Genomic DNA, 19,453 nt, shown 5'->3' on the forward strand with positions numbered 1-19,453 from the left:
CGTCTGCATACTTTGTTCCCTTTATGATAAAAAATGGCTCTTGGTGGCAGATTACTCCTTGTCGTTTGCTGGTGCATGTTTGTTTGTTTTCCGATTTTTCAATGGCGACTGTGTGTGCCTGAAATGTCTTTTTTATTCTACACAGCATCAGATAAATCAAACATTGGGCCTCAGAGAAGGGTACTTCCTGTGGAATTAACATTTTTGGGGTTCCAGTTGCATGGGGAATAAGTGAGCAAACGTAACAACTTTCGTTACTTGCTTGCTTTGCTGCGGTGCTCATGTCTGAATACCATTTGTTTGATTAGTCAGGGTTTCAGGGGTCCTCTATTTCATCTAACCCCAAGTTATGATAAATATCGTATCTATTTTTTCCCACCCCCCTTTTTCTCCTCCTTCTGTTTTTTAATTGGGTTCAAACTAGTGAATATTGCAGCGGGAATATTCTAGACCATGCTTCATCTATGTTGTTCATTGTGACATGTGTGTATTCAGTAGTGGTTTCTGGTGCAGTGTGTGTACGTATGCTTGTATTTCTGGAATTAGTTAACCAATAGTAATCATCATTTACATTCCATCCAGGCTCTATTTCCTTGGCTCCAGTATTATTCAACATTAGAATAGCAGTTTTGTTTACGTGCAATTGTACAAGGGGCCCTGTTATATTTCTATCATTCAATTCAATGTTATAAATGTCCTTCAAAGCAGTTGTTGCTTCAGTCCATATCAATTTAGAACCTGGTTTTGTCATATCAATTTCGCTTCCCCCTTTGTTCATTTCATTTGCCACATATAAAACAATGTTATACCAAATTAAATAAAACATCATTATCGCAAATAGTATTGCAGAATACTTTATAATACATTCTACGTTGCTCAATCTACCGGCCCTAGTGGCATCCCTATTTCTATCTAACATTTCAGCTTGTTCAGCCGTTTCATCGCATTCGCTCATGTTGAACCTATGTGGGCGAGACAAATTCGTCAAGTCATATGAAAAGAAACATAATTGCAATTATTCACTCTTTTTCATTTCTTTACTCAGTTAGGCATTTAACCATTCCTTTTCATTTCTTCAGGGAATAAATGAGGAAAAGATAGAAAAAACAACATGATTTATATGAAGAGAAAAGAAAGAGAGAGAGAGAAAATATGTAAAACCTTTGCTTTTTCCCCTATACTTTCCCTGTCTAAGTTGCGATTTTCATCATGTCAACCTGTGCCAGTAATGGCATCCACACAGTCGGTTTCATTTTGGGGAGGTGTAACACTGTGTGCCCTTCTTACATCTGAGAGGTGTACCCAGTATTTTAACCCTGTGACCTTGACGGCAGTTGGGGTGCTGTACACCACTGTATATGGACCATGAAACCTTGGTGAATTCCACATTCTTACGAAGCTGCGCGCGTAAACTTGCTCCCCTGGCATTAACGGCCCTGTTGGGCTATCTGCTGCTGGCATGGTGGTGTCTGTTGCTACATTTTCAGCAAATGGTGGAGCAATCTGTTTCTCTATGTTGCGTACTGCGCGCGTTAGTTGTGCCAGGTGTTCCTTAAACTCTTCCCCCAGCACTGTGGCAGCCCTTTGTGCATCAGACGCCCTCCTAACAGGAGAGAGCGGCGTGTACATTCTTCTCCCCGTCACGATTTCGTGCGGGATTAAATGGTGGTCCTTGCATGGTTGATTTCTGAGTTGGAACAGTGCTAGGGGCAGACAATATACCCAATTTTTCTTTAACGTGCTGCATAATTTCGATAATTTGCTTTTAAGCAGCCCGTTGATCCTCTCCACAACCCCATTGGCCATTGGATGATAAATTGAACATAGTTTATGTTTCACACCCAGAAGGGAGGTTACTTCTTTGAAGAGATCATTCACAAAGTGCGTGCCGTTATCTGAACGGATCACGTCACAGATTCCCCACCGCGAGAATACTTCTCACACAAGGAACTTGGCAGCACATTTTGCATCAGGATGGGGACAGGGGCCCGCTTCCACCCACCATGAAAAAGGGCATACCACCACAATCAAGTATCTCGCTCCATTACATCTTTCTCCCATATCAGCGTAGTCGATATGTAGTTCTCTGAATGGACCTGTAGGGCGTGGCAAAGTGGGAACAAACCATTCCTCCTGAATGTCCGAGGCAATGTGTTGTTTTGCAACGTGAGCTGGGAAATGCAGTTGTTGGAATGCTACTTCTAATAATTCTACGGGCATCACTACCTTGCCTGTCGTTTCCTGTCTCCAAATGAGATCTGTGGCTGATTGCTTACACCCTCGTTTGCTCCACAACTCCTGCTCTTCTGGTGGGGCTCTTCTCTGAAGTTCTATCAATTATGCTATGGGTGTGTTATTGTATGCATCTACTGGTTGTTCTGCTGTGGTTGTTTTTACAATGTACTCTAATGTTGGTGTCTTATTGAAGTACGAGGCTTCCTTCGCTGCTGTGTCGGCTGCCGCGTTCCCCAATGAGACAGCGTCTGTGTTATTGGTATGGGCTTGGCATTTAACGACTGCTACTACCTATGGTTCTGCTAAAGCTTCTATTAGTTCATTAAGCAGCGTGGCATGTTGTACAGGGGACCCATCTGCTCTTCTGAACCCTCTCCTTCTCCAACGTGATAGTCCTGAGTGGACTGTGTTGTTGACATAAGCTGAGTCTGAATATATTGTCACGGCACAATCTTTGGCTGTATGTAACGCACTGATTAGTGCAGTCAGTTCAGCTGCTTGTGCAGAGTAATGTGAGGGGAGGCGCTTCTGAACAATCACTTTGTATGTGTCTTCTTCAATGCGTACTACTGCCATCCCCACATGTTTCTCTCCTGTCTCTGAGTTTATGGATGCTGACCCGTCTATGAAATAAATTTCTCCTTCTGTAAGGGCGTTTTCGCTTGCTTTGGGAATGCCATCGCCCTCTCCCTCATACGTGCTACAATCGTGTTCCTGTAAATCTTCATGTACATTTGGACTGAATATTATTATTTCATAAGCAGATGCTTTCTGTGTTGTGAGAGTAGATTTTGATCTTTCCAGGATAGCAAATAATGAGTGTTCCGCATATAGCGTCACTGAACATCCCATTACGATCGTGGCACTTTTCTCAATGGCGAAGGCTGCTGCAGCGAGGGCCTGTTCGCAAGCGAAATGTCCCTGCATTACTGAGTCTAACATTCCACTGTAGTATGCTAATGGTTTGTGGCCTAGTGATGTCTTTTGTGTCAATACTGCTGTCATCAATGTTCCATTGCTGTGTGAAAACAGGAAAAATTCCCTTTCATAATCTGGATTTGCAAGGACTGGGGCGTCTGCAATAAGGTCTTTTAATCGGGAGAATTGGGCAATTTTCTCATGTGTCCATTTTATTGGGGCCCTGTTCTTCTGTGCTTCTTTTAGTGCTTGTAGCATTGGCCGTGTGTATGCTGCGTAATCGAGGATCCATGCTCGGCAATAGTTACATATGCCAAGAAATTTCTGCATGTCCTTCACTCTTTTTGGTATGATAATGTGTCGAATGACAGCTGCTCTGTCTGGTAGTATTCTTTTTCCATCTTTAGATATTTGCTGGCCAAGATACACAACGTCAGCAAGGAAGTATTGTAACTTTCCTTTGTCCATCTTGTATCCCTTGGCAGCCAATACGTTGAGCAATGTTATTGAGTCTTCTCTACACTCTTCTTCTGTTTTGCTGCAGACGGGTAAATTGTCTACATACTGTATAATGATGCTCTCTACATTTATGTTGCTGATGTCTTCTCGCAGTACTCTGTTAAAAATGCTTGGGCTCTCGCAATACCCCTGTGGAAGTCTGCGGTGTTCATATCTGCTGTTTCCTAATGTAAAAGCTGTGAGGTACTGCAATTCTGGTGCAAGTGGCACAGAGAAAAAGGCATTTTTCAAATCAATGACAGTGAAGCAAGTTGCCTCTTTTGGTATACTGCACAATATTGATGCCGGGTTCGGCACTAATGGGAACTCTTTTTGGGTGATGTCATTGAGTGGGCGGAGATCCTGGACCATTCTCCACGCCCCTCCTTTCGCTTTTTTAATCGGAAAAATCGCTGTGTTGCATGGGGAAGTTGATGGCACTAAAATACCTTGGGTTAGGAGTGCATTCACTGTTTCTCTAATACCTTCCTCTGCTTCTTTGGATATTGGGTATTGTTTCACTCTGGGTGGGAGGGCACCTGGTTTCAGTTTTATCTTTATGGGAGTTACTTCATGCAACAATCCCACATCGTGTGGCTCTGTAGTACAAATTTCAGGTGCTACCCTGGCCATGTCTTACTCAAATATTGTCAGTGGGGCCTTTATGTTAGCCATGAGTGGGTTGTGCATTTCTCTGTATTGGATCATAATATCACATGGTATGCTTATTTCCATTATTATTTCTCCATCCCCCTCATAATCAGTAAACAGTTCTTCATCAGTTATATCTTTTAGCATTATGTTTGGCTCTATACATAGCACACTTCTCCACTCGCGTCCCTGCGCATCCAGGCCTATGACCACAATGCGTTTGTTAGAAACTTGAACTGCCTCAATGTCTATAGACATAATTGTGCCTGGCACTACATCTGTTGGGGTGATTGGGCGGAATATGAAGTCTGATGGTATTCTCCACTCTTTTTGTGTTATTTCAGGCACTACTCGGGCTAATACCTGTATTCCATAGACGAACATGTACATATCAATGGGGATCCCTCTTACTGTAACTTCCTTGGTAATCGTGCTTATTATCAAGAGTGCTCGTACGGGGCATACCCCTGGCATCGAGCACACTATCTCTCTTTCAGTAAAGGCTATGGTCATGTTTAACTTACTGATCAAGTCTCGTCCCATCAAATTGATTGGCGCGTCTTCTTAATACAATAAGGGTGCACGCACTGTTTTTCCCCCTACTGTTACATCAAGATCTTTTGTATAAGGAACTTTTAAAATAGCCCCAGAGAACCCCTGCGTTTCCAAATTTCTTCCCGAGAGCTGAAACCGCCGTTCTGTGAGGCATGATTTTTCTGCTCCAGAGTCTACCATAAAGATAAACTACTTGTTTCCTATCTCTGCCGCCACTAGTGGTTCCTCATTTGCACTTTGTGTGGTGGATAGGACTGGACACGCAAGTACTCTCTGTGGGCTGTCCTAGTCTTGGTATCTTTGCTGACCTGGCACTGAGAAAACGTTGTCACCTACGACTGTTACGCCATGGAATGGTGCAGGGGCACCGGTTGCGGCCGCTGAAAAAGGGTTATTATTTATGTTCCCTACTGAGTTTTGTCTTGCCATGGGCTGTAGTGCGTTTTGTTGTTGTGGCTGTTGCTGTTGCTGCTGTTGTGGGGCTGGCTGTCTCTGTTGCATTTGGGGGTCATAGCAGTATTGATCGTGTTGTCCCCCCATCCCCATTGAAGCTCCACAAGGGCTACCTGGGTGTGGGCAGTCCCACCCCTGTTCATTGTTCATGGGCTGCTGTTGCCCCTGAAAATAACCTGATGGTCGCATTCTACAATCTCGTGAATAATGTCCTCATCTTCCACAATTCCAACATGACCCCTGTTGTCCTCCTCTTGGTCCTTGCCCACCATACCGTCTGTTTCCCATTCCTCCATATCCTCCTCTCTGCCCACAGTACCCACCTCTTCGTTGGGCCGGTCTGTTCTGCCACTGTGGTCCTTGGCATGGCTGTTCCTCTCTGTTCCACTGTCCTTGATCCTCTCCAACCCACTGCGCGGCTATTCCAATGGGTCTTCCTCCCGCGTTTTCCTCTCCGTTTCCTCTGTCTGCGGTTACACTGGCAGTAATGGCGGCGACCTTCCCTAATTTCGTATGTACTAATTTTGCTTCGTCAGCCAGCCTCTTTTGCGTGACCTCCTTTTCTTTCTCTTTGATCCTCCTCCAATGGTGTACAATTATTCTCTGAATTTCAGGCCACCCTTTGGCTTCAATCCCAGCTATTTTGTCCAAGGCCTTTTTGTACCTCCTTCGGCAACCCCTTTTTAATGATAAAATAAAATAAAGCTGTTGATTGATTCCATGCCGTACCAGTTTCGCTTCTCCGTAAATCTTGCACTCGCAAGATGAATTGCGCAGGATCCTCATTCTCGTCCATCGTGCACTGCATCACTGCATGTAAATCTGGAATATCATAATTGAGCATGGCCAGTGGTCGATATGATCCACAGTCCTCTCTTGGTTTCCCAGGTTTGGATATTGGTACCACCAGTGTTTCCCTCATGCTTCTGGGTAGTATCCCCTTTTCGTATGATTCATTGAACACTTCTAGCAGGGTGGGGGCCAGTTCCTCAGCATATGTTTTGTAAAATTCGGGGGTCAGTCCGTCGCTGCCTGGGGTTTTGCCCGTGGACAGCAACTTCCAGATCGTGTCCCAACCTCTCACGCTCCCCACATTAATGTCTAGGTACTCGTTTATTTTCTCTCGGAGATCCTCTTTGAATGCACAATCTGTGAGAGCTTCTGTTGGCATTCGCCACAGTGGGATCGGAGGCCTAGGACCTCTTTTTTTCCACACCATGAGGAGTGGTGAGTGGTCAGATATTGACTTTCCCAGGTAGGACACTGACTCAACTTGTGGTAGGTGCTGTTTGTCTATTAGGAGATAATCTATTCTAGTATAGAGTGCGTGGGGGGATGAAAAGTAAGAATATTCTCTGTCCGTCGGGTGCAGTTCCCTCCACACCTCCGCGAGGTCCAGGTTCTCTAGTACCTTGTTTAGTGGGGAGGGGTTATGAGTGGGCATCGGCGTTGGGGGGTTAGATCTGTCCAGTGCTTGTTCGCGAATACAATTAAAGTCGCCTCCCCATATGAAGAAGCATTCTCGGTGCAGTGCTAGTTTGGCCCCCAGTTTAGTTAAATATGCTGCAGTTCCGTGATTGGGGAGGTATGAGTTAACAATGCATACTTCTAATTGTTCAATGCTACCCCGCAGTATTAGATATCTCCCCTCTGTGTCTACTTCTTTGGACATTAGCTTAAACGGGATGGCCCCATCAATCCAGGTGTAAACCCCCCCGAGCATATTTGGAGTACGAGGCACCAAAGCCCTGCCCCCCCCACCATTCTGCTATTTTCGTGGAGCTTTCAGCGTTGAGGTGTGTTTCTTGTAGGAGTGCGATGGAGATATGCTTTCACCTTAGGTAGGATCTAATCCTATTTCTGCGCATATATGAGCCCATCCCCCGGACGTTCCATGTTAGTACCTTAATGTCAGCCTCCATTTCTGGTCCGCATTGTCTCCATCGTCTCTCCCAGTGCTCGCTGTACTCTTATACCCTTGCAGTGAAGACAGAAAAAACAAGTCAACCAAACTTGTGGAACTCAACCAACGGCACCCAGCAGTTGCTCCGTACGGGCAGTGCTCGGGCGCCCCTGCCAGGTTTTGGCCTATCCAGGACATCCCGGGCAGGTGATGGTGCGGTAGCAACAGGCTAGCACCAGTCTTTTTGTGGGGTTGTGCCTTCCTACTCGTGTGTGACGCTGTGGTAGGTCTCCCGTCCATCAGCTAAATCTCGGGTGGCATTGGCTTTCTCTATTTTGTGTCTCTTGTTGTTCTCAGCCGACCTTTTCTATCTTATGCAGTTCACTTAGCCGGTTCCTCGTCTCCTGCCATGTTGTTGTGCTCAAGCCACATGTTAGCCGCTGCAGGTGTCTCTTGAAAAATAGCGCGCCCCTTGTATATCACTTTTAATCTAGACGGGTACATCAACATGTACTTTAGGTTTAGCTGGCGTAGCCTCGCTTTAATTGGGACAAACGATTTTCTGGCTCTTTGGACTGCCGGGGTGTAGTCCGGGTAGATACTGACTTTGGCGTTGCCTCTGTTTATGGTTCCTCCTTCTCGTGAGTGTCGCAGTATGACCTCCCGGTCTTGGAAATTTAGGATTTTTGCTATGATCGGTCTCAGATATGATCCGGGGGGTGGTTTCTTCTGAAGGGCCCATGAGAGCCGACCCGCTCCTATCTCTTGTTGTAGTAGGGTTTCTACGTAGGTTGTGGGGTTGGGAACAGAAGTGTTCCCAGGATGTTTATTCCCGAAAAAGAAGACATCTGAAGGTAAGTGGGGTTGGGAGGGTGGGAAGGGCGGGGAGGAAAAACAAAAAAAAATACCTGAATCCCCAGCGGGGGACAAAGGCAGCCTCCAGCCGTGAATGACACTCGGTTCTCAGGTACTTACGACCTGCAATCCTCAACTCCACAGGTTTTGCATCTGCCTCTCCTGCTATCCGGCTAACGAAGTCCCTCCCCCTTTTCTCACAAAGCCATGTGCAGCATGGCCACCAAACATGGCACAAAGAAAGGCACTAAATAAGACCACTTCGCATTGTATTATGTTACACTGCTTTTACAACTGAAAGAGGTTCAGCAAGAAGCAAACATCTAACAAGTAAGGATTTAGAACATTATTTTTAATATTCTGTACAACAGGAACAATGCCTTGATTAAGTGGAGCAGATTACGAAAGAAACAATGTTTAAGTTAATTACCAAAAAATAAATAATTTGTAAATACAATATCCATATTCATCACCAGACACAACATCCAGAGCACCGCCAGTTATGTGAGACACTGATTGATTAAGGTGCCATATAAATCTGCAAACGTTTCTTTAAATTAAGGGTTGCAATCACAGATAATGTCATAGGGACATCATCTGCCTTCGATACTCAAGGGCACCATGGAGGTTAGTTTACATTACAAGAAGTTGCATATTAGTGTATAAGGTGCCACACTATGTATAGAATTACAGATGGGTAGATATCCACTACAAGGCTATATTGCACGAGGGGTTTCGAGTGACATATGATAGACAATGAGCGCCGAAAAATGCACCCTGGTAGGGAAGGCTCCCCGACTTTAATTTGATGTTGTGTGGCCCACTCACATCTGTGCTGTCCCTTATGGCCCAGTATTTCAATACCTCCGGAGGTGCACCCTCCAAATCCCCAAAGTAGTCCTATGGACTTCAGGAATGGGGATAAACACTGCCATTCCTCCACTCTTAATGAGGTGGATTTACTGTGACTGCGATTCGTGGAAACTGCAAACAGGTTTGACAGTATTTTCACAGGAAATACTGTAAAATGTGTAATGAGGCACCAAGCGCTCTCTCTCTTCTCACCCCACAGCACCTCAAAAAGGAAAGAAAACACCTGGCAGAGAAAGTCCCTCTTTGGTGCGGCTGGACTTCACAGCAGTTGAGTATGAAACTACTAATCCTCAGATATGACATCACTGCAAGAGAACACAGCCTTCGGGAATGGAAATCGCTGCTAATGGCTTTCTATGGAAGCCATAAACTACCTTCTATTAAACCATGATTTATTGGGGATTCTTTGAGTAATATAATGTGAAATTAATTGATCCTTAATAGTTTGCCTTTAATCTCACAAAACACGACCTGTTCAACATTCATAGATGTTTTTTCACACATTTTGGGTCTAGATTGTGAGGTTTGCCTCACTTTTCAAGAACTAGGAATTTGAAAATCCCAGAGACACGGACTAAAATACATCAGAGGAAATACAAAGATATGATTTCAATATTTCCACAAGCAATTGCCCTGGCCAGCTCAGCAGTGGCACTTTAGATAACCGGTGCAGAACCAGCCACAAATCTGGGGATCGGTCCTTGGGGACTGTATCATCTTCATTAATGCAAAAGAGTTGATATCAATTAACTTCACTGCACTTAGTAAAGATGAAAACTCCACCACCTGTTCTTTTTTTTTTTTTAGACTTTATTTAAGTAACAGGTCAGCAGGTTACATCAGACACCAAGTACACACAATTCATCTCAGTTTAATTTCAAATTGAACGTTCTTGCACTCCAACAATTCACTTTCTTTGTTACATCTTGATATGTTTTCCGATTCATTATCAGCGAGGTAGTCTCTAAACGGGCCCCAAATGTCCTTGGGTCTAGACTTTGCGTGAATTGACCACGTGTATCTCTCTTTCATCTCACTCACATAAGTCCTTTCTCTCAACCCTTCTTTGCAAGTTGGTGCCCTTCTGGATTTCCATTTCATCACTATACATTTTGTAGCTAGTATACATCCCATATTAAACAGTCTACGTTTCTTAGTGGACACTTTGACTATGTCACCTGGTAGATCCTTCAACGGTGAAAGTATAGGGGATACCAGTCATATCTTGTAGTACCTCTGCCACCTCCCGCCAGAACTAGCTTATATTTGGACAATTCCAGTACATGTGTAGTGCGTCTGCCCCCTTGTTTCAGCATTTCATACATTCATCTGATGTACCACGAAAGAATCGTGTTATCCTTGCCTGTGTGTAGTGCAGTTGGTTTAGTATTTTAAATTGTATGAGTCGTAAGCGAGCATTCAAAGAGACCTCTTTCGTCAATAAACAGTATCTTTGACATTTAGTTTCGTCAATGTTTATAGTTAAATCTCTTTTCCATTTTATTCTTGCCTTGTTCCTCTGTGTCTGGCCTGCCTGTATTTTTTATATAATCTAGAGACCAGTCCCCTTGGTATCTCTTCCGCCATTATAACTTCTATACACTTGCAGGGCTGTGGTGCCTGCGGAAATTAGGACCATCTACGACACACTGCTGCACTTATGCGAAAATATTGCAGTAAGTTAACAGCGCTGTTTACCAGCTTTTCTGTAAACATTTCTTTAGTTAGAAACGTCCCTCCCGGAAACAGGTCCCTCAGTCTCATGTCCCCTTCTGGGTGCCAGGCTTTCCTTCTATCTGGATCATACGTAAGGGGGACCCCTGTGCAATTCCATAATGTTATTTTACTATTGTATGGTGTGTCGATATACAGGCGTTTGCATACCTGTGTCCATGTGTCAACGGTCGATACATGAATCCTCATATCTGTCTTCCAGTATTACCACTCTACGATCTGTTGGGGCCGCACCATATCGCTCCAGTGCCAGGTGGGTCGGGGCTGGAGCCTTTGAATACCAATGACCCGCGTATTGAGCTTGTTCCACTATGTAATACAGTTTGAAGTCTGGTGCAGTCAGGCCTCCCCACTCGTATGGTTCCGTCAGTCCGTCCCAACTCATCCTGGGCACTCTACTCCTCCAAACATACTGAATTTGCGACCTGGTCATATCAGAATTGTGGTGAAATAGTACTGTTGCTTGGGTACCACTATCATTTTCAAGAGGGATAGTGTGCTGTATAAGGACAACGGGAGTCTGGCCCATGTTGTCAATTTTATTGTTAGCGCGCTTAGATAGGTTTCGTGATTATCTTCGTATAGTGTCTGTTGCCTAGTTGATACAATTGCTCCAAGATATTGGGCCTCATTACGACCCTGGCTTGCACCCTGGTGCTATTAGCACCATGGTCCATGCCGGATTCCGCCATGGTCGATCGCGGAATTACCGCCCCATTACCAGGTTGGTGGGGCGGTAATTCCCCATTCACCATGGGCCCTTCCCCGTTCCCATTTTTGGCCCATAGGGCTCAATGGGAATGGGGACGGCGGTAATTACGGCACCGTAAATTACGGTGCCGTAATTAGCACCATGGGCCCTTAGCGGGTTGGACTTTAACGCCTGCAAAAAGCAGGCGTTAAAGTGTGAATCGGGCGTTAGGGGTTTAACGGCGCCACAGCCTTTTACGGCGCCGTTAACCCCTTAACGCCAGGGTTGTAATGAGGCCCATTGAGTCTAATCGGGGCTCATTTAAAACCAGATCATCAGGTTTGGTTGTGCTTTCAGTTAACGGGAATAGTTCAGATTTAGTATTATTCATCTTGTATCCCAAGTGTTTTGTGAATTCGGCTACCTCTCCAATAACTGGTCTAAGATTTTCTTCGAGGTTCCATAAATATAGCAGTGTGTCATCTGCATATAGGGAGACTACTTGAGGGGCACCTGCTTTATTTTTTCCTCTGTGTGCATGCCGCTCCTGCATTCTCTGAGCGAATAATAAGGGAGAGAACAGGCAACCTTGCCGAGTACCCTGGGATAATGGCAGAGCGTGGTGTCAGTGTCCAAAGAGCAGGTGGGGGTCCAGTGAGGATCGAGAGGGATCCCCGGAGGAAGGAGCCCCTTATCCTTCTGCTGTGGGGAGGAGCTGAAGGAGAGGCGCGACCGCTGCGTAGGCCGGTGACTGGGCGTGGTATGGTTCAGTACTGAAGGTGGACCTCCGGCGGTGAGGGATGCTTGGTGGGGGTTGTGGCCTCCTCCCTCCCCAGGAGAATTGTGGCAGCAGCCGCATTAGGGCATCACTGACTGTCTGGGGAGTGTCATTGGCCGAGCAGCCCGCTGTGGCGCGGGTAAGAGAGAGGACACAAAAAACACAAAGTGATGCCCTGGAGGGAGCAGGAACGCTCCAATCATGCAGAGAATCCAGGGAGAAGTGAGGAGTGGCGGGGAAGGAAGGAAGGGGGGGGGCAGCCAGAGCAGCTTATACGGAAAAGAAGGAGTGCCTGGTGGGGGGCCCACTCACCCGGGTCATCAGGGTTCTTCAACCCCAGTGCCATGCAGGAGGGGCCATAGCTCACGGGTAATCTGGCAGAGTCCAGGCAGTGCTGCTCATTGACTGGGAGGAACCCCCCAGGGGACAGGTGGCACTGGGCAGCAGAAAGCATGGGATAGCCCTTCTCCACCCCCTACCGGGGAGGCAAACTGGAGGCTCAGGCAGCGCAGTACCCACATCTCACCACAAAGTGACCAGGGATAGCCCAGTGGGAGAGAGACTTGCATCCTGGGAACACAGACTTCACATGGACTGCAGTGCAAGAACCGCCTCCAGGCATCCAGGTGAGAAGGAATATTTGAGAGCGAAGGGGGTGGGGCCAGTGAGGGAGTGGACCCTGGTACTGAAGAGAGCTGAGATTGCAGCATAGATTGCACTGGGGATTTCGGGGGGAGGATACAGTTGCGGGAAGGACAGGTAGTTAGCTTATGGGAGTTGGCTCTCTTGGAATCTAATGGAGAGGCTTAGTGGTGTCTCTCCGCAGTTCTTAGGCCAAGGTAGTTTTCCAGTATATGGTCGGGGGTTTGTCTGAGATGGGCGAAGGGGACAGAAGGGGATGGGGGGGCAGCACTCAAGCACCAGTCAAAGCGCACAAGGCGGGTAGACAGACCTCAGAGGGAGGCTAGTGGAGAAAAGGATGAAGGGCCTGGGGGAGGACTGAGGAGGAGACAGAGGGGTCGCATGTCGGGTTCAAGGTCCTCACATATAACATAACAGGATTGAATTCCCCAGTTAAACTGTGCAAGGTGGAACAATTCTTGAGGCGTGAGAAACCAGACTTTTTCACGCTCCAAGAGACCGACATTAGAAAGAGTGACAGAAAGAGGCTTCGCCTGCAGATGTACCCACATGTCTATCAGACAAATGGGGCAGACAAAACTGCAGGGTCCTAATTGCCTTCAAGAACATTCCCAACCTGGTGGTGCTAGATTCGAAGGGGGGATAAGCCGGGGTGATTTCTATTTGTTAAATTTCATATCAACACTGACACATTCACCCTAGCGACAGTATATGCACCGAACTCCGTTGAGGACGGTTTCTCAGGAAGTCCCTAGCTGAGTTTGAAGGGATGGCAGTGGTGCATGTTATTTTGTCTGGAGATCTGAATATGGCATGGGTCCTGGGGGAGGATCACAGCGGTGCGGGACATACAACTCAGAATGCTTTGTCTCAGAGGCTCAAGGAGAGGATAAAGGGGTTGGGGCTGGTAGATGTCTGGCGCACATGTAGGGGCACAGAAGTGGGACACACATATTACTCACATGTCCACAGGACATTACCTCGCATTGGCTATATTTGGGTGTCTGCACAGCTGGCGGGGCAGATTCGGAAGGTTTCCCTAGGCACAATAGCATTATCTGATCATGCTCATTTGGGCACGATGGTCGATATGCAACAAGGCCAGAGGAGGCTCTGGCAATTGTCCTTGCTGGACTCGGCCCTCGCGGATACCGCCCTATTGGTGACTGTGGGGGGGAAATTTCAGGCTTACATTCAGGATAGCGCCATGTCTGACACCTCCCCGGGGATCTGATGGGATGCCTTCAAGGCGGTAAACAGTGGGGGAGCTGATTGCTCTCAAGGCTGCCAAGGACAAGCAAACTAGGAGACTTGAAGAAGACTTAGAATCCCAACTTAAAAACATTATGCCTAAAATTGGGAACTGTCCAGCGAAAGCCATGTTGAAAAGCTACAGGGCAATCAGGGGCCAGCTTGACATGCTAAGGGCCACAAAGGCGGAGAAGAGTCTCCTCTATGTAAAGCAGAAATTCTAAGTGGGGGGAAATAGGGCAGGTAAGCTACTGGTGAGGCAGCTGAGACAGAGGGGAGCAATCCAGACAATCTTGACATTTTGGGACGGAGAGGGAGACGATGGGGTGGAGGGAATTTTCAAGTGCTTTGAGCGCTTCTATGGCTCTCTTTATACTTTGAACAGGCCCCAGGCGGGCCCACAGAAAGATGATGTGAACACGGTTATACTACCAGCGCTGTCTGTGGCATACAGAAAGGCACTAGAAGGGGATGTGACAGAGGAGATCCGCATGGCCACAGGGAAGCTCCAACCTCATAAAGCCCATGGCCCAGCTGGCTACATTACTGCCTTCTACAAAAAAATACTGATCAAATCTTTCCCTGCATATGGTGCAATTATATAATTCTTTCGAGGAGGGAGGGGGCATTATGGAGTCCATGCACCAAGCTAAATTAGTGGTGTTCCCGAAGCCGGGCAAAGACCCATTGCAATGCAGCTCATATCGCCTGATAGCTCTGATCAATATCGATGCCAAGATCTATACTAATATCCTGGCATCTAGACTAGAAGGCCTACTCCGAGACCTTATCCATCCCGACCAGTCGGGGTTCATTAGGTCCTGATAGGCTTTTGACAATGCAAGGCGGTTGTGCTACTGGGTGGAGAAGGTGACAACACTGGGGCTCCTGGCAGTTCTCCTTGCCTTGGATTCGGAAAAGGCGTTTCTTTTTCTCACCATGGAATGCATGGGATTTGGGGAGCGGCTCCTTTGAGGAATGCAGGCGAATTATCAAACTCCTTGCTCCTGTCTATAAATGGGCAGCTCTCGCGCCCCATACGCCTAGAGAGGGGGACCAAGCAAGGCTGTCCATTATCACCCTTGTTATATGCAATTTTCTTTGAACCCTTCTTGCAATGCCTGAGAGAACACTGACGTTGAAGTGTGTACTGTTTGGGGTTTGTGCTGCATAAAACAATAGCATTCGCTGATGACATGCTTCTGGCTCTCTCTGAACCAGCTACCACATTTGAAGCGGTTGCCTCGGAAATGTTTTTGGGGCGGGGGTGGGGGTGCCAGGGTTAAAAATCAATATGCAAAAGTCAGAGGTGGTGAATCTCACGGTGTCGAGGGAAGCCCTGGTGGGGATACAGGGGCGCTCCCCATTTCAATGGGCAAAGAGAAGTGAATTAAGTACCTGGGGGTCTACATAAAAAGTCCTTGGATGTCCTATATGAGGTGAACTACCCCAATCTGCTTTGTGCTCTGAAAACAGACTTAGAGCACTGTAATCTTCTTCATATCTCCTGGATGGGGCAGATGGCCTAGATCAGGATGGTGACACTCCCACGATTCTTTCCTATTTCTAGGCCCTGCCAATTCTTTTCCCCCGCTAGGATTAGCGCTGCAGGTATTGATATCCCCTAGAAGCAAGGGGGGCCTGGCGGTCCCAGACTTCAGACAATACTATGAAGCAGCCCAGCTTCGGGTGTTAAAGCAGTGGTTGTCAGGGGAAGATAATAATGTGTGGGTGCACAAGGATAAAGCGGTAGTGGGGCCCCCCTGCCAGATGTGTTATGGCTGTCCAAGCCAGATCGGCCAGCTACCATGAGGGTGTCCCAGATCACAGCACTGGTGAGGGAAATGTGGGACGACTTAATCAAACAAGGGGGATATCGACCTTACCGGGTCCGTTCATGCCATTGTTTGGGAATCCACAGTTCCCCCTGGGGATGGAAGGGAGGATGTTTGAGAAGTGGAAAGCGGCGGGGTGCTTCAGCCTTTAGCCTCTACGAAGGAGACCGACTTCGATATTACCAGCTTCGGCACTAGGTGATGCACCCAGATAACAAGCTTGCCGAGAGCAGACAATTCACTGCGTTTGAGAAGTACATCACATCCCACTCAGAGGACTCTCACTTGATCTCTGCACTATACGTCATAATTGCAGAGGGGGTAGTAAAGGGAACAAAGCCCTACATGGGGAAGTGGGAGAAAACGGTGGGATGGCGAATTTTGCTGGCGGATGGGCATTTCTATGGTGCAACATTCCCAAGCTTACTCGGTCAATTCATCTAAGAGAGGTGTGGTATAAGGTGCTCAACCAATGGCACTACACCCCGGTGAGGCTTTGATCTATGTTCCCAGAGGCATCAGCGGACTGCTGGAGAGGCTGCATGGGGAGGGGAGACTGGGCTCACATTTGGTGGACGTGCTCGACCATACAATACTTTGGGTAGCAGGTGTAAATGTCCATCAAAGAATTGCTGAATGTTGATCTTTCACTGGGGATGGGGACGTGTACGCTGGGCCTATGGGAGAGGGAAAGGGCCCTGCAGTGGAAGGCACCGTTTAAGGCGTCTATTTATTTTTTGCATTTTTAAAGCGCTCACACAGCCCGCGGGCATCGAGGGGCTGTTACAGGAATTGTTTGTTAGTTGCATAATTGTTATTTTTTTTTGTCTTAGTTGCGTATTTATAACGTGCTTAAATACCCAGAGGTTTCTAAGCGCGGACCCGGAGATCGAACCTGTGTTGCTTCGTGTCGTCTTGCTTCCAAGGCGAACACGTTGCCGCTGAGCTATCCTCCCGGGACTAATGCTCATGGTGTTGGCGACGTTGCTGATGGCGGCTCGGAAATGGAAAAGTAAGGAGACCCCTACACTCGATGAGTGGCTATTTAAGATCTGGCATGTCCTAGCAATGGAGTGGGTCACGTTTAACATCCAGGGGACTACACGCAATTCCGGGAAGATTGGGGGATGGTGTTGGCATACCTTCGGGAGGACTCCCGGCTTCAAATGTGCCCACAGAACATGAGGATTGGGACATTGTCTGATGCTTCTGTCGAGGTATTGGCTTTAGGGGTTTAATATGGCACGCTGAGTATATGGGGGTGGCAGCTCTAGGGGGGAAAATGGGTGGAGGCGTTTGGGGGGTTGTACTCGTTTTGCTGGTTACATATTGCAAAATGTTAATAAACAAATCTTTTAAAAATATATCTCGGGTGCCTTTTGGATTCCGACCTGACTCTGTCATATCACATCACATCAACTCAGTGGCAAAAAGCTATTTCCTCAACATCCATCTCCTTCGTAGCATTTTTCCTTTCCTAACCTTTCCACACAGAGTTACTGCAATTATCGCAATCGTACTATTATGCCTAGACTATGCTAATGCACTATACTTAGGATCTTCCGCCTCTCAACTGACAAATCTTCATTGAGTGCAAAATACTGTCGCAAGACTCCTCCTAATCTTGAGTCCTACAGAACACATCTCTCCTGCCCTCTGAGTTCTCCATTGGCTTCTGATCGGTCGGCGCGCTACCTTCAAAGCGATGTGTACCTCTCATCGAGCCTTCTACAATAAAGGACCTGAATACCTGCAGCAAAAGATGACTTGCTGCAGGCCAAACAAAAGCCTCAGATCTGGCTCAGCACTTCTACTCGTAAGACCAGTGACCAGATCAACTCCTATTGGGGGGCACCTCCTTCTCAGTACAAGCACCCACAATTTAGAACTCACTGCCCGTAAACATCCTCTGCATGAAGGACCACCTGTTCTTCAAGTAAGCACTCAGAACATGGCTCTTTCTCTATCCCCCCACCTCCATGTATACCTAATCTGACCCACTTACCCTAGCATGACAAACAACTCCCTCATATGCCTCAAACCACTGACCAAAACCTATCACCCCCCACCCACCCACAACCTACATAACCCTTCCGTCACACTTCTTATTTAATTAATTCACATATGACCGCTGGGTCAAGAGCCAGCAAATGACATTTGTATGGAATCTGGTTCTCCTACTAGACTCTTCCAGAGCCTACCTGTTACTTGAATTTCAAAGAATGTAGGATCTTCTAACATAAACTGTTGTAGCACCCCCCAGAGCCCACCTGTTTCTTGAATTTGCATTAAATTTGGCCCTCCTAACATAAGCTTCTATAACCCCTCCTATAGGCCCACCGTATACTGAAGCCTTTCGTGACTTTCCACTCCCAAGCCCCTACCCGTAGGAATTCATCATCTCCCTCAGGTTCCCTTACCAGGCTAAGCTGATGATATCTGGTCTTATCTGACAATTGTGCGTGCGATTTGCATGTTGACTGCATGTTAGCCATTGATGCATGTGTTCTGATTGTAAAGTATAGCAGAGCCCTCAAATGTAGACAGTTGCCCTATGGAATGATAGACTATTTATAATACCCTTGCCCCCTCCCACGCTGCAACCCATAGAATACAACTGATTCCCATGAAAACTTCGGTCCAGCTGCCATATAGTCACTGATATAGCAGTCTTCCCTAAGCCTTTTCAATATGCGCCACATGATTTAATATGTTTTAATTGAGTCATCTCTGCTAATCGCTGAATTGCAATTACTGTCCGCATGCATTGTATTGCTCCTTTTATCTACATGTTTGCACAGACTATGGTCTTCCGAAGGGCATTCATCCGTTGCAACGCTTCAAAGCCATAACAATGGCAGTAGGTGCTATACAACTATCAAATAACATAATATGACATACCAACTAGCTTTTGACAAGGGAGTGTTGTTTGTCTCAAACACCAAACATATTTAGGAAATTTGGGGGAAGAACATCAGGAGGAAAAGTTGGTGACAGCAGAAATCTCTAAGGGCACTCCTGATGGGAGCCAGGTGTCCGTCAATGCCAGTCAAAAAGCGCTTGAGACCAGGTTTTACAGGCTAATGTTGGAATTGCCATGAAGGAGTTATAGAAGGCCATGCAGCAACCAAAAAATATTCAGATATTTACTTCAAAGTTCCTTTTTCTAAGATTAATGTGGAGCAGATGATAATTTATATCATAGAAGTTGAAGCTTTCATCAGTCCTACAGGTAAGAAGCATACCAGCCACTTGTATTCCTTAACATAGGCAAATACCCGCACCAAAAAACATAGAGAGTAAAAATACTCCCAATGAAAAATAGAAACCAACAGACACACAAGAGCCTCCCCAAGGCACCTTGCAGATGGCTTCACGGATATGTTTTGGTGACTGTTACAAACAAAGCAGTGCCAGAGGAAGGCACTCTGATATTACTACCTGATCTGAAGAGAAATTCTAGCGTAAAAATGTGATCTCAAATTTGAATGAATTACTAGGAAAAATGAAGCATGGATTACTCAAATACATCTGCTTTAGTGTTGAAACATACACCAAAAATACCCTCCTTGGAACTATTT

General features: G+C 46.6%; 1 protein-coding gene across 2 annotated transcripts in view; it reads left to right on the forward strand.

Moving 5' to 3' along the window:
• The window catches only part of LOC138503958 (synaptotagmin-A-like), a 436,750-nt gene that overhangs the window by 175,143 nt on the left and 242,154 nt on the right, over positions 1-19,453 (forward strand). Inside the window, exon 1 of one of the 2 annotated variants that reach the window (XM_069624093.1) lies at positions 9,139-9,208. The exons of the other annotated variant lie outside the window; for it this stretch is intronic. The gene's annotated coding sequence lies outside the window, so the exon portion shown is untranslated. Of the gene's footprint in view, positions 1-9,138; positions 9,209-19,453 lie in introns of those variants that run through there. 2 annotated transcript variants of the gene reach the window in all.

This window comes from Ambystoma mexicanum, chromosome 11 (assembly GCF_040938575.1).
Source record: "Ambystoma mexicanum isolate Mex_15411 chromosome 11, UKY_AmexF1_1, whole genome shotgun sequence".
Classification (NCBI taxonomy): Eukaryota; Metazoa; Chordata; class Amphibia; order Caudata; family Ambystomatidae; genus Ambystoma; species Ambystoma mexicanum.